This window comes from Leptosomus discolor, chromosome 3, assembly GCF_034619465.1.
Source record: "Leptosomus discolor isolate bLepDis1 chromosome 3, bLepDis1.hap2, whole genome shotgun sequence".
NCBI classification, from domain to species: domain Eukaryota; kingdom Metazoa; phylum Chordata; class Aves; order Leptosomiformes; family Leptosomidae; genus Leptosomus; species Leptosomus discolor.
The window spans coordinates 15,203,565-15,214,380 of NC_141393.1; positions in this window are offsets into that span (position 1 = coordinate 15,203,565).

Sequence of the window (10,816 nt, forward strand, 5' to 3'; positions counted from 1 at the left end):
TTTCTTCTGCAGATAATAAGAGATGGAAGAGTCAGATTTTGGGTCACAATGTACAAAAACATTATGGGAAAAACAACATGCATCATTCCTGCAGATAAAAACAAAGTAAACAATGAAACAAAGGCCCACAGAAGCCAAAGGAGCTGCTAGGAAAAAATGTGAAACCCACTTTAAAGAGAAAAAAAAGCAATAAGTCAGCTCAGCACTAACAGGTAATGCAGAAGGTGACAAGTAACATGTCTCTTCAGAACCCCAGACAATGCCATCCCTTTTACAGCTGTTGTCATTTCATTTGAAGGACTTTAGTAGCTTCATCTTTACTTCACTCATGGGAAGAAAGAAGAAGAGGCAGCACTGAGAAGTTATACTTCCCTGAAAGGAAGTGTTAAGGGTTACTAGGTAAGCTAAAAAAGGTGAACTAAAAGTGAAGTGATGTCCTTGGTGTTTGATGTTCAAGCACAAAAAGAGAGAGAGCGAAAGCAGTGCATAGTTCAGGTTTTAGTCCTTCCTACATATAGAGTGTCCTCTCTCATGAGGCATTTCTTGAAAGCAGAGTTTTTGAAGATATCAAACATAAATGTATCACATAAGCAGCCTATCAATACACAGTATCGCTTCTTGGGAAGCCACCTTTCCTAATGTGCTTTTTACCGTACTTAAAATAGCAACATTAAATGTGGTTATCAGAATTTTCATATACACTTAGAATTCTCATCAATCATATAACTTAACACCATTTCACACAAGTTCTTTCTTTTATAGTTTTGTGAGCTTCCAACTTGCTTGGAGAATTAAGGTGTTTTCTTCTGGGTTTAAGAGAGTTACTTTTTTCATGCCAGTATTGTACAAAGTCTTGTGTTTACCTTGCAGGCATCTTGATGTTGGTGCCAATGCAATTTATTCTTATGATGATAAGAGACTGGCTTGTACTTGGTTCTTCTGTTAGCAGTGTGTTTTGAAAGTCTGTTCTGATGTTTGCTGGTTGTTTGTCTGCTAAGTTCCTTTCCACATCCTGCTGACTGAGTCTCAGTACCAACTTCATGTTAATGTCCTGAGTTGTAATAAGTGCATATCTGTGATATTTGTGAATAATATGCCCAGCCACTGCTGTGTTACATGATTGAAGCTTTATCTGATGAACACACGTATCTTCCTCACAAATATATTCTTTCTCCTGGGATTATATTTGATCCCAACAGGGTCCCCTGATGGTAGTTTTGAGATGTCGCTAGTTCATCAGCTATTGTATGCTTTGAGCTCTGGAAGTCTCAATTTTTGTCTTACTTATCCCTTCACTGTTGGGTCTAATAAAGCTCTAACAGCACAGGGACTATTGGCATGCATCTAGATATCAACCTAGTAAAGTGTTGTGCGGGGGAGATCCTCTCCCTTTATGTTTTTTCTCATTGAGGTTTTCTGTAATAAGATGGAAATTTTTTCCTTTCTCTACTTGACCAGCTTTCACATTTCCTGGTAAATTGCTCAAACTCATTGAGAACAAACTGGAGTCTATTGTCTGAAATTACACAGTGTGGGATAGCATTCGTGATGAAATACTTTACTGCTTTATTTGGGATGGTCACTGTGGTAGTGTCTGAGAGTTTGCCTCATTTCCAGGAGGAGGGTTTTATATTAAACAGTTTAGCACGAGAGTATCCCTTGTTTTGACCGATCACTTTTTCTCAAGTTGCTGCTCTCTGCAGTGCCCTGGCCAGACTCCAAGTCAGGGAATAATTTTCTGCTATAAAAATTGCTCTTGAAGTTACAGTCAAGTCCTGAAGACTCTTGAATTTAATTTGTCAGGTTAAGGAAATGTCAGCTTAAGATAATGAGGAGAAAGCCTGAGATATTTATTCCTTTCTTCTCTCTTTCTAAATTTTGAGGAAATAGAACTTCAGTTTTTATTAAAAATCTGCAAAGCGTTTTGGAATGTTGAATGTGTTTCTCCTATTTTTTGATATATCCTCTGTTTCAGGTAGCTGTTGGGGTGTGTATCTCACAAATCAATCTGTGCTTCTATCGTGAAAAAAGATGTTATGTTATTGAACTCTTACATCATCCTGTAAATCACGTTTTCCAGTGTAATGAGTTATCAATTTAAAATAGCTTTGTGTGTTTGGTTGTTTGTTTAATAGACATTTTAATGAAAAGTTCAATTTTTTAAAAAGAGTATTCATCAAAAGGAGAAAATTCTCACTTCTCATTTCCTCAGTTTTCACCAACTGAACTGAGATTTTGTTTCCATGCAAATCCTTTCAAAACAAGATTTTATCAGTTTTCTTATTGCATAACTAAAACTACCCAGTCATCTCCAATATTTGAGGAAAAGGTTTGCAAAATGTCTGCAATGAAGAAGGAAGGTATGATTTATGATCAAAATTTGGCTTGTATTTGAGCAAAGATGCCTGTTTATCAAGACTGTATGGAATCCCAAGTCACTGGAAAATACCCAAACAAACAAATGCACATTGGCAGTTTCCTGAGAATGAAAAAGGAAGTAGGAAATTTAAGTACGTATTGTACTGTATGGAACAAAATAGTTAAAGGTTGACATGTTATTTTTTGGAACGAGAAAAATGGAATTAGTGACAAGTCCCTTTGAGATCCTTTGGGATGGAAGATGGCACATAGTGGCAGGATGCACAGTATTTGCTGTATTATTATAATCTTTCTAATTGTTCAGAGAAATAAAATGTACTTTGCTTGCCATCCTGTCCCTCAAATTTCCATCCCCTCTTAGAATATGCATTTGAACAGTATAAAATGATGTTTTGGCAAGCCCTGTTGAAGATAATTACACAGACACTTTATTTAGGTCAAAGCAACTGGGACTACAGTTTCTTCTTCCAAGTTCCTAGAGATTGTTATTTTTGCGGAGGGGTCATCTGCATAACTTAGAAATGAAGAGGCCCTTGCATTGTATATGAGGCACAATTTTTTTTTTTCCCCATTTGCCTTTGATCTGCACAGAATGAGGAAAATCTCCAGTTTGAATTTCAGAATTATACTGATTCTGAGTTTGGAGAAACAGAGTGTGCTGGGAAGCAAAGAGAGAGCTGGTTGAGCTTCTGTAATGCTTTCTATATGAAAGGAAGGAAGTACCTTAATAGCATGTTGCAACAAGTGTGGTGTGTGTGTGTATGCACGCGTGTGTATAAGTGCACGCATGCTCATGCCTCCAACTCTGTGGTTGGAGTTGGCACAGAGAGCCCAAGTAATAAATAAAGCTCTGACGGGTTGTGTTAATCATTGCTACTCTTGGAAAACCACTTTCGTAGGCTTTAGTTTGTAAATCTCATGCATTACTCAGATGTTTAGCGCTCTCCTTCTGGGGAAACATTTTGTAAACCACATGTGTCATTCCTCTTCTGTAAACACAGGAGGAGAACCTAATTTTGGGGTTCTCCAGATTTACAAGGTAAATTTGCAAATTTGCAAAAGCCTGTCCCAGGCTATGCACTGAAAGTTGCAATTACTGATGCACCCTAAACAGAACATGAGGTTTATTTTAAAATAAAATTGCCAGAAAGCTATGAACCTTGTGTGATGTGTAAGCGCAGACAAAGCTATGGCAATTCACCCATCATCCAGCTCAGTGGTGTTCCGGAAGAGGTGAATTCGGCTCATACTTCTTTCATGTTAAAGTAACAGCCTAAGAGTGATGGGATATCATATATGTTGATAGTTTCCAAATAAGTTAAGAACTATGATCTCTTCATGGTTTTCCACTATTTGTGGAAAAGTATCTGATGTGTTCCACCTAAAATTATTAAATAACAGGACATTGTGGGCATAACTCCTTTAGTCCCTGACGTTACAGAAGATAATTTCCCTATGTTTTTATATAGGCCCTATAGAATATCTATATATTTATTCATATCTGTAAAAGCATAACCATGTATTTATGTGTATATTACTATATCTGTAATTGTAAAAAAAAAAAAGGTATTTACATGTTAGTTTAGGATATTTCTTTATAAATATAATAAAATGTCAGAAAAGCTCTTGTTGTCTTCAGAGTGCAAGTGGAATACAGGGTTTTTTTGTATTGTCACAGAACTCCAAAAAACCCTTCTGTAAAACTGCAGCTGTGTGGTGCTCTTTGGCTGATAGCCTGGGCAGTGGAGGGATGGCATCAGGCTCTTGCCGTTACTTACCAAATCATTCTGTCCTTGGCTTAGTGCTGGGAGAATATTCTCCTTCAGTTATTCTAGATATTTTATATATATATGTATATTTTTTTGAAATGAATGGAAGCTTTTCTTAATCAGAAGCAGTAGAAATTTAGCATATAATTAAGTAAGGATACTGTAGGGTGCTTTTTTTGAAAATACATGTCATAGGGATGCTGAGTTCCATAACGTCTTATGTTACTTTTTCTCCACAATGGTTTTCCATTCTTATATTTTCTACCTTATGATAGGTGTAGAAGCAGAGGGACCATCTAAGACCAAACAGAAAAGAAGAAAAGGAAAAAACTTTGCTAAGATGATGCAACTTTGTACAGTCCTTTATTTACTCAATCAGAGGACTATATGGCTGTCCTTTGAAGTGGAATCATCTAATTAGGAGATGGTACAAGTATTCAGCCGAAGTGCTACAGCTAAATTCTGTAATTGCCACATGGAGCATCAACTGTGTCTTCTTGTATGCTGTCTGCTCCTATAAGATTGCATCAGTATGATCTATTGTGATGTCAGTATTACTTCTCATTTTCAATGGGAACTCCAGTGAGACTCTGCAACCTTGTCAGACTCCTGAGTAACTTGGTGTTGAGTTGGTTACAATAGGATCAATTATTATAAAGGAAAATTATTAAAAGTTTTGTCTGCCAAAATTCACTTTTGACTAGCATTCATTAAGTAGCTTTGATTGGAGTATCTCATTGTTCAGAGAGACTGTGTTTTAAGACGGCAAATGAAATTCAATGGTGGTAACTTCAAGATAGTTATGTGGAGGGAGGAACCCTCCCTAAAATCCTTGTCTGTTCATGTCAAATATCTATGGACAGGATGGTATAGGTACACAGAGTTGTTGAAATAATTTTGGAGACTTGTTCAAAAGGATCAGCTCAAGAAAGGCAAAGGGAACATAGGAATGATTAGGTAAAGAATAAAGGGAAAAATTGAAAGCATCCTTATACTATTATGTATGTTCATGACATATCTGTATCTTAAATACTGAATGCAGTTATGGTTATCCTATCTCAAAAGAGACAAAGGCCACCTGAAAGTGGGATAGTGTGAAGTGTTTTACCAGATGCAGGAATGCCTTCCATACACTGTGGACTGGAAAGAATTGGACTTTTTAGCTTGGAAAAGAACTTATGAGGGGATATGACAGAAGTCTATAATATAATTAATATGCAGAGAATGTGGTTAGGGAAGGATTAGGCTGTATTTTTCACAATCCAGTGAAATTATTAGGTTAAAAACAAATAAAACCTTCTTCTTTTTTTGTGCAGTGCATAATCAAAACGGAGAATAGGATATAGTGGACGTGAAAATGAGTCAAAAAAAGAGTTAGACATATTCAATGAAGTCCAACGGTGGTTGTTAAACCATATGTTTCAGAAGTAAACTCTGCTTCACAGGGTCTTTAAAACTGATTGAGGGAAGCTTGGCAGGTAAACTGGAGACAAGGTCCAGCCTGAAGCTCTCTGTGCTGCTTCCCCATCACTGGGCATAGGCTGGGCAGATTGCTGTCTGATCTTATGTGTTCAGTGCTTTGAAATCTTGTCTTAGATTAGATTAATTTTATTTTTATTAGCTTTTCTCAGTGACCTTGAGATCTTTTGTGTGCTGCTTTTCCCACCCTCTTAGGTCCAGTCAAACAAATCTGGTAGACGGTCCCTTTTCTAATGGGCTTGAGTACAAAAACAAGCTGTGGGAGAGACTGCAGGAGCCTGGAGAAGTGACTTGCTCTAAGTGTTACTCAGGAATAACTTTATCTATCTGTGACGAATTCTTGACCTTGTTAAAATCAATGGCATAACTACCTTTGGCTCCAACAGAGTTAGCTTTTCACCCTTTGTAATGAAAATTCTGTAGACATTAGTTAGTGTACTGTATTCTGAATTATGATATATATTAGAATAGGCTAGTCCAGGCTAGAAAAGTAATTAAAGAGTGCTCTTTCCAATTAATGGAAGCCTATTTACCTTACCTTCAGAAACTCTGAACTGCTTCCATCACTGTGCGTGATACTTATCACAGGCTGCCTTGGCGATTATCCAGTAAGAAGCTGCAACTCTGAACTCACAGAGAGCTCTGAGAACCCAGGAGAGGCAAGAGACAGCCCTTAAGAGACAGCATGCATCTAGCAAAAACAGTTTTAAATTTGTTCATCCGTTTCTTCAGGTATATAGATTCCTGCCCTGCATGTTAGCGCTCCAAGTTTCACTCTGTCTAAATTTTCTACCTGCATGAGTTAACTTCAGCATGGAAAACCCCTGGGGAATACAGCAGTGCCTGTGAAAGGGGGACCTGGATATTCTTGATTATGAGATGTGTATCTCAAATAGAATAGGAATGATTTTAATCCAGATTATGACATTTGTATTCTTTTCAAGTCAGTCTGCATAAGAGAAAACTTATTAACATCTCAGATCTACGGTAGAAAAATTATTTTCCATATAAAGATAAAAATCTTCAAGTTAATTTTAAACGTTACATATTTGTTGGTTTTTTTTTTTCTTGGTTTGTTTTTTCTTTATAAGATTTCTCTTGTCCCAGTGCATTTCATGAATAATAATCTTAAGTCTTCAAAATAACAATAGCACTTGGATTTTCTTCCACATTAACTGGACTACATTTTTTGAACACATGCTAGAGATTTGGAGCCACATCCTTGTGAAAACCGAATCAAAGGAGCTTTGCTGATTTACACAGTCTGAAGATTTTTCTCTGTGTTCTGGGCTTTGCCGCTAGCCCCAGATTTCATGCTACAAGAAACCATGAGAGTTTCCATCATCACTGTATAACTGGCCCTATGCTTCCAAAAGCTAGGAGAAGGAAAAATACAAACGGTCTGGAGAATATTAAAACTAGAAATTGGTTTAAATTTAGTAGTAAAAAGTGCAAAGTACTTCACTTAGGAAACAATAACAAGAATTTCTGCTAGAAAAAGGAGACACGTTTAGACAGAATACAAATGTCTGCATTTCAAACATTTCAGACTAATACACAGAGACGTGCCTAAGCCATTGGTAATAACGTGGCTGTGAAAAAGGCAAATGAAATCCCAGGTAGGACATACCTAGCAGAAATAGCAAAATGTTAATGATACTACATATGGCATGGAAAGGATCTCCTCTGAAATAGGGTGTACAATACAATTCTGTTCACTCTTATTGAGTAAAGATTAATTTAAGTGAGGGAAAAACGTATACGTGAATCTAGTGGGAAGAAGACAGGGAAGCAACCTGTCTCAGGAAAAAAGATGGAAAAACTTGACAAGAGAAGCTAGTGTCCTGCCTCAGCCCTCCTGCCTGAAAGCATTACTTCTAGCTTCACGAGCAAAAATGGTATAAAGGTCACTGAGACCACCATTCTGTGGTCAATGGTTGAGAGCCACAGGTAGACTCTAAAAACAATCGCTTCTTATGTCCTTTGAGATATCACAGCTTGCTTTCTCACAGATGAATTTTAATATAACCGTCAGTCTTCTTTAGGTAGGAAAAGTAGCATACAGTATGCAACACTGAAACTATTTCCTATCCGCTCTCCATATGGATACCGTCAGAGTAATCTGCTTCACATAAAAATGTTCTTAGTGGGAGCATAACAGCATCCGCGTGAGGATTGAACAGGGGATTAATTCTCCCTAAGTGTAGGTGCCTAAGGTGTTTCACATAGAAGCCTAGTCATATCCAGAGGGCAATCAGATCTTAGGTGGGTTGAAATACCCTTGGGAGATGTCTCTCTCTTGACTAGGCAGTGTGATTTGGCACTCGGGTTTGGTGCCTCAGACAGTGTCTCTGTAACATCTCATAGGTGAATCCCTCCTCTTCGTGCAGAATTGCCGGTGTGCTGCAAATTCTCACCTCAATGTGAATTGGCTTCAAGATGAAGATGAAGTCAGCATCAAAGAACAAAATCACTGATTGCTTTGTCACTGATTTGAAGGCAAGAGGATTTGGTTTAAATTAACATTCCTATCCAGAATATGGCTCCTTAAAATGTATACTTTGCCATCAATCCCTTCCTCTCAGGGCAAGAAGATGGTAGTTAACTCGTTCTAAGTTTCTTTACTGGTCGTTTCTACATGATTAATTCAAGCCTCTGAGGAAGAATTACTTCCAGGTTGACTTTTCCACTGGTTGGAATCTCTCCTGTCAGGATTATGAAGCTGTCTCCCACACAATTTAAAAATCTCTTTGATGTAGCCTGTATCTTGCTCTAGCTGCACAGTAAATATCTGGGAAATTAAACTCTCCAATGGGGAGGGTATCCTGTGGTTACAAGTATCTTGAGAGTTGGTCCAAGAATTATTATTCTTGCTTTCCTTCAGCCTTGGTGATCTATAGCGTTTACCTCCTGTAGATTCCCCTTTGATTTTCATTCCTTTTGTCTTTATCCAAGAATTTCACTACCCTATTTTCCATTTTCATATTGTCGTCTGCTGGCATTGGAGATGTTTTTCACATACAAACTCATCCCTCCTCTGTCTCTTCCCGTTGTAGCTCTTCTATATAAATTGAACCTGTCCGTACTGATATTCTGGTTATGAGAATCATTTTACAAGGTTTCACTTGCACTCATACTTTCCATTATTTAGTGATACTTCTAGTTCTTCCTGCTTGTTTCCCATACAGAATTTCCATTCATATAAAGCCACTTCATGACTTTAGTACTTTTATTATTCATCTTCTATTTCAGAGCCTCAACTTCTGTTTTATTTTGTGTGTTAAAAGCACACACTTGACTCTTTGCATTAAGTAAAAGCTTCTCCTTTCAGCTTATTTTAAAGCCCACATAACAAGCCAATTTTGTACCTCAGAAGTTGTCATTCTCTCTGTTTTAGTGGAGACCATCTAAGCAAAGAAGCCATCTCTCATCACAGAAGATAGCCGAATGCTCTTTGATTCTAAAATATTTTTCTCTGTGCTGTGGGAGAATATAGTGATCTGTGTCTCATATCTGTCTTCGCTTTTCTTCGCCAATGCATTGTATTGGAAGGCTCTACGAAAAAAATCACCTGGGTTGATTTCAGTTTCGTTTCTTTCCCTGTTCCTTTTCCTTGATCTCTGAGGAGGTCTTTCATCTTCCCTAAACAAAATTATAGCTGTTCCTTAAGTCAGAGATTGCTTATCAGAAAAAAACCTTTCTTCTAGATAAATAAATAGAACAAAACTAGATGAATATGAAACAAATGCTTCACATTGCTGCAGTTGTCAGTATGTTAATGTCCAAGCTCTGCAGTATTACTGTGGAAATACTGTGGTATTACTGTGGAAACAGTGATGTGGGTTACTAAAAGAAAGATGATCTACTGTCAAATGGCTGCCAAAAGAAGAGGGGTCAATTTCTTTATTAGCCTTCCTATTAAAAAGAACAGCAGAAAATGGAAAGTTCAATCTGATTCACACTGCTGCAGATCTTGAAGGCTGAGCTGAAGGCATCATAACAAAATTGCAGCCCCAGTGCTCCGGCAGACGTTCCTGGACTGTGCAGGATCACTGAAGGGATAAGCAGAAATGTTATTTGTATTTTAACAGATAAATGTCAGTTAGCTGTTTTCCGGTTTTAACAGGGAATTTGAATGATGATTCCTGAGTTTCTCTGAGGTTGGTTCACTTAGCAGCACTCTTTGATATTTGTGAAATGCCAGCTTTCTATGAATATAGGAGTTTGGCAAAGAACGACAGAACTATTCATTAAAATTCAAAAGTACATAAATGACAAATAAGGAAGTAATTTAGAGATGTATTTGGCGTGTGGGGTGTGGAAACCAACCAAGTAGCCTACTGCAACTTTGACTATATTTGAAGTTATGTATTTAACTCATCTTTCTGGTCCCAGGCTGGCTGGAGTCTGCAGAGGAAATGTTTTCAGTCCTGTGAGAGGCATCAGGTGGGCTCTGTACTGAGGTCAAGTGTCAGCCTCTAGACATAGTGAGGCCAGGGTAAGGGCTGAAGAGCTGGCCCATCTGCTGCCCATGCTCCATGGGGCTGATGGAAAGTGACAACACTGACGTAACCAAAAGAGAAATAGAGTAAATACAGCGATGTAACCAAGAGCTTAATGTTTTATATCTATTGCCACATGAGGCCAGGAATGGGTGTTGTCCAACTGATGGCAGTGTTTTCTCAAGAAGGAACAAAGGCAATGCATTGTTCTTTCCATAAGGATTAAAAGAGCTTGCTTTGTCTCTGCTGTGCTTAGAGCTGGCCTGACTTTGGAGATCATCTTGATCAGGGCAACTTGAGGAAGGTTTTTGCCTTGCCAGGGCTAGAAGCCTGGGACGCTGAATATTTGTTGCTATTTGTATTTGGAATAGATAGATGATCATAGGATCACCTATATGTGTCAACTGCACTGTTGGCACGTAGAAACAGAGTGATTTCTGCTCAAGCTCACATTGTCTACCAGGCAAAAAATATCCTGGAGACGTCAAAGCTTCCTTTGCACGAGTAATTGTCTTTGCATGCCACAGTGATTGTGCAGACTGCATTACAGATCTGTGTTGCTGCCTGGCGTTTGCAAACAAGCCTTAGCTCCCTTTTCACAGGCAGGTGCTTGCATGGGAAAAAGCTAATGCGTTCAGAGGCAAGGTTTGAAAATATGCAGTACCACAAAAAAATATTGCAGTAGCT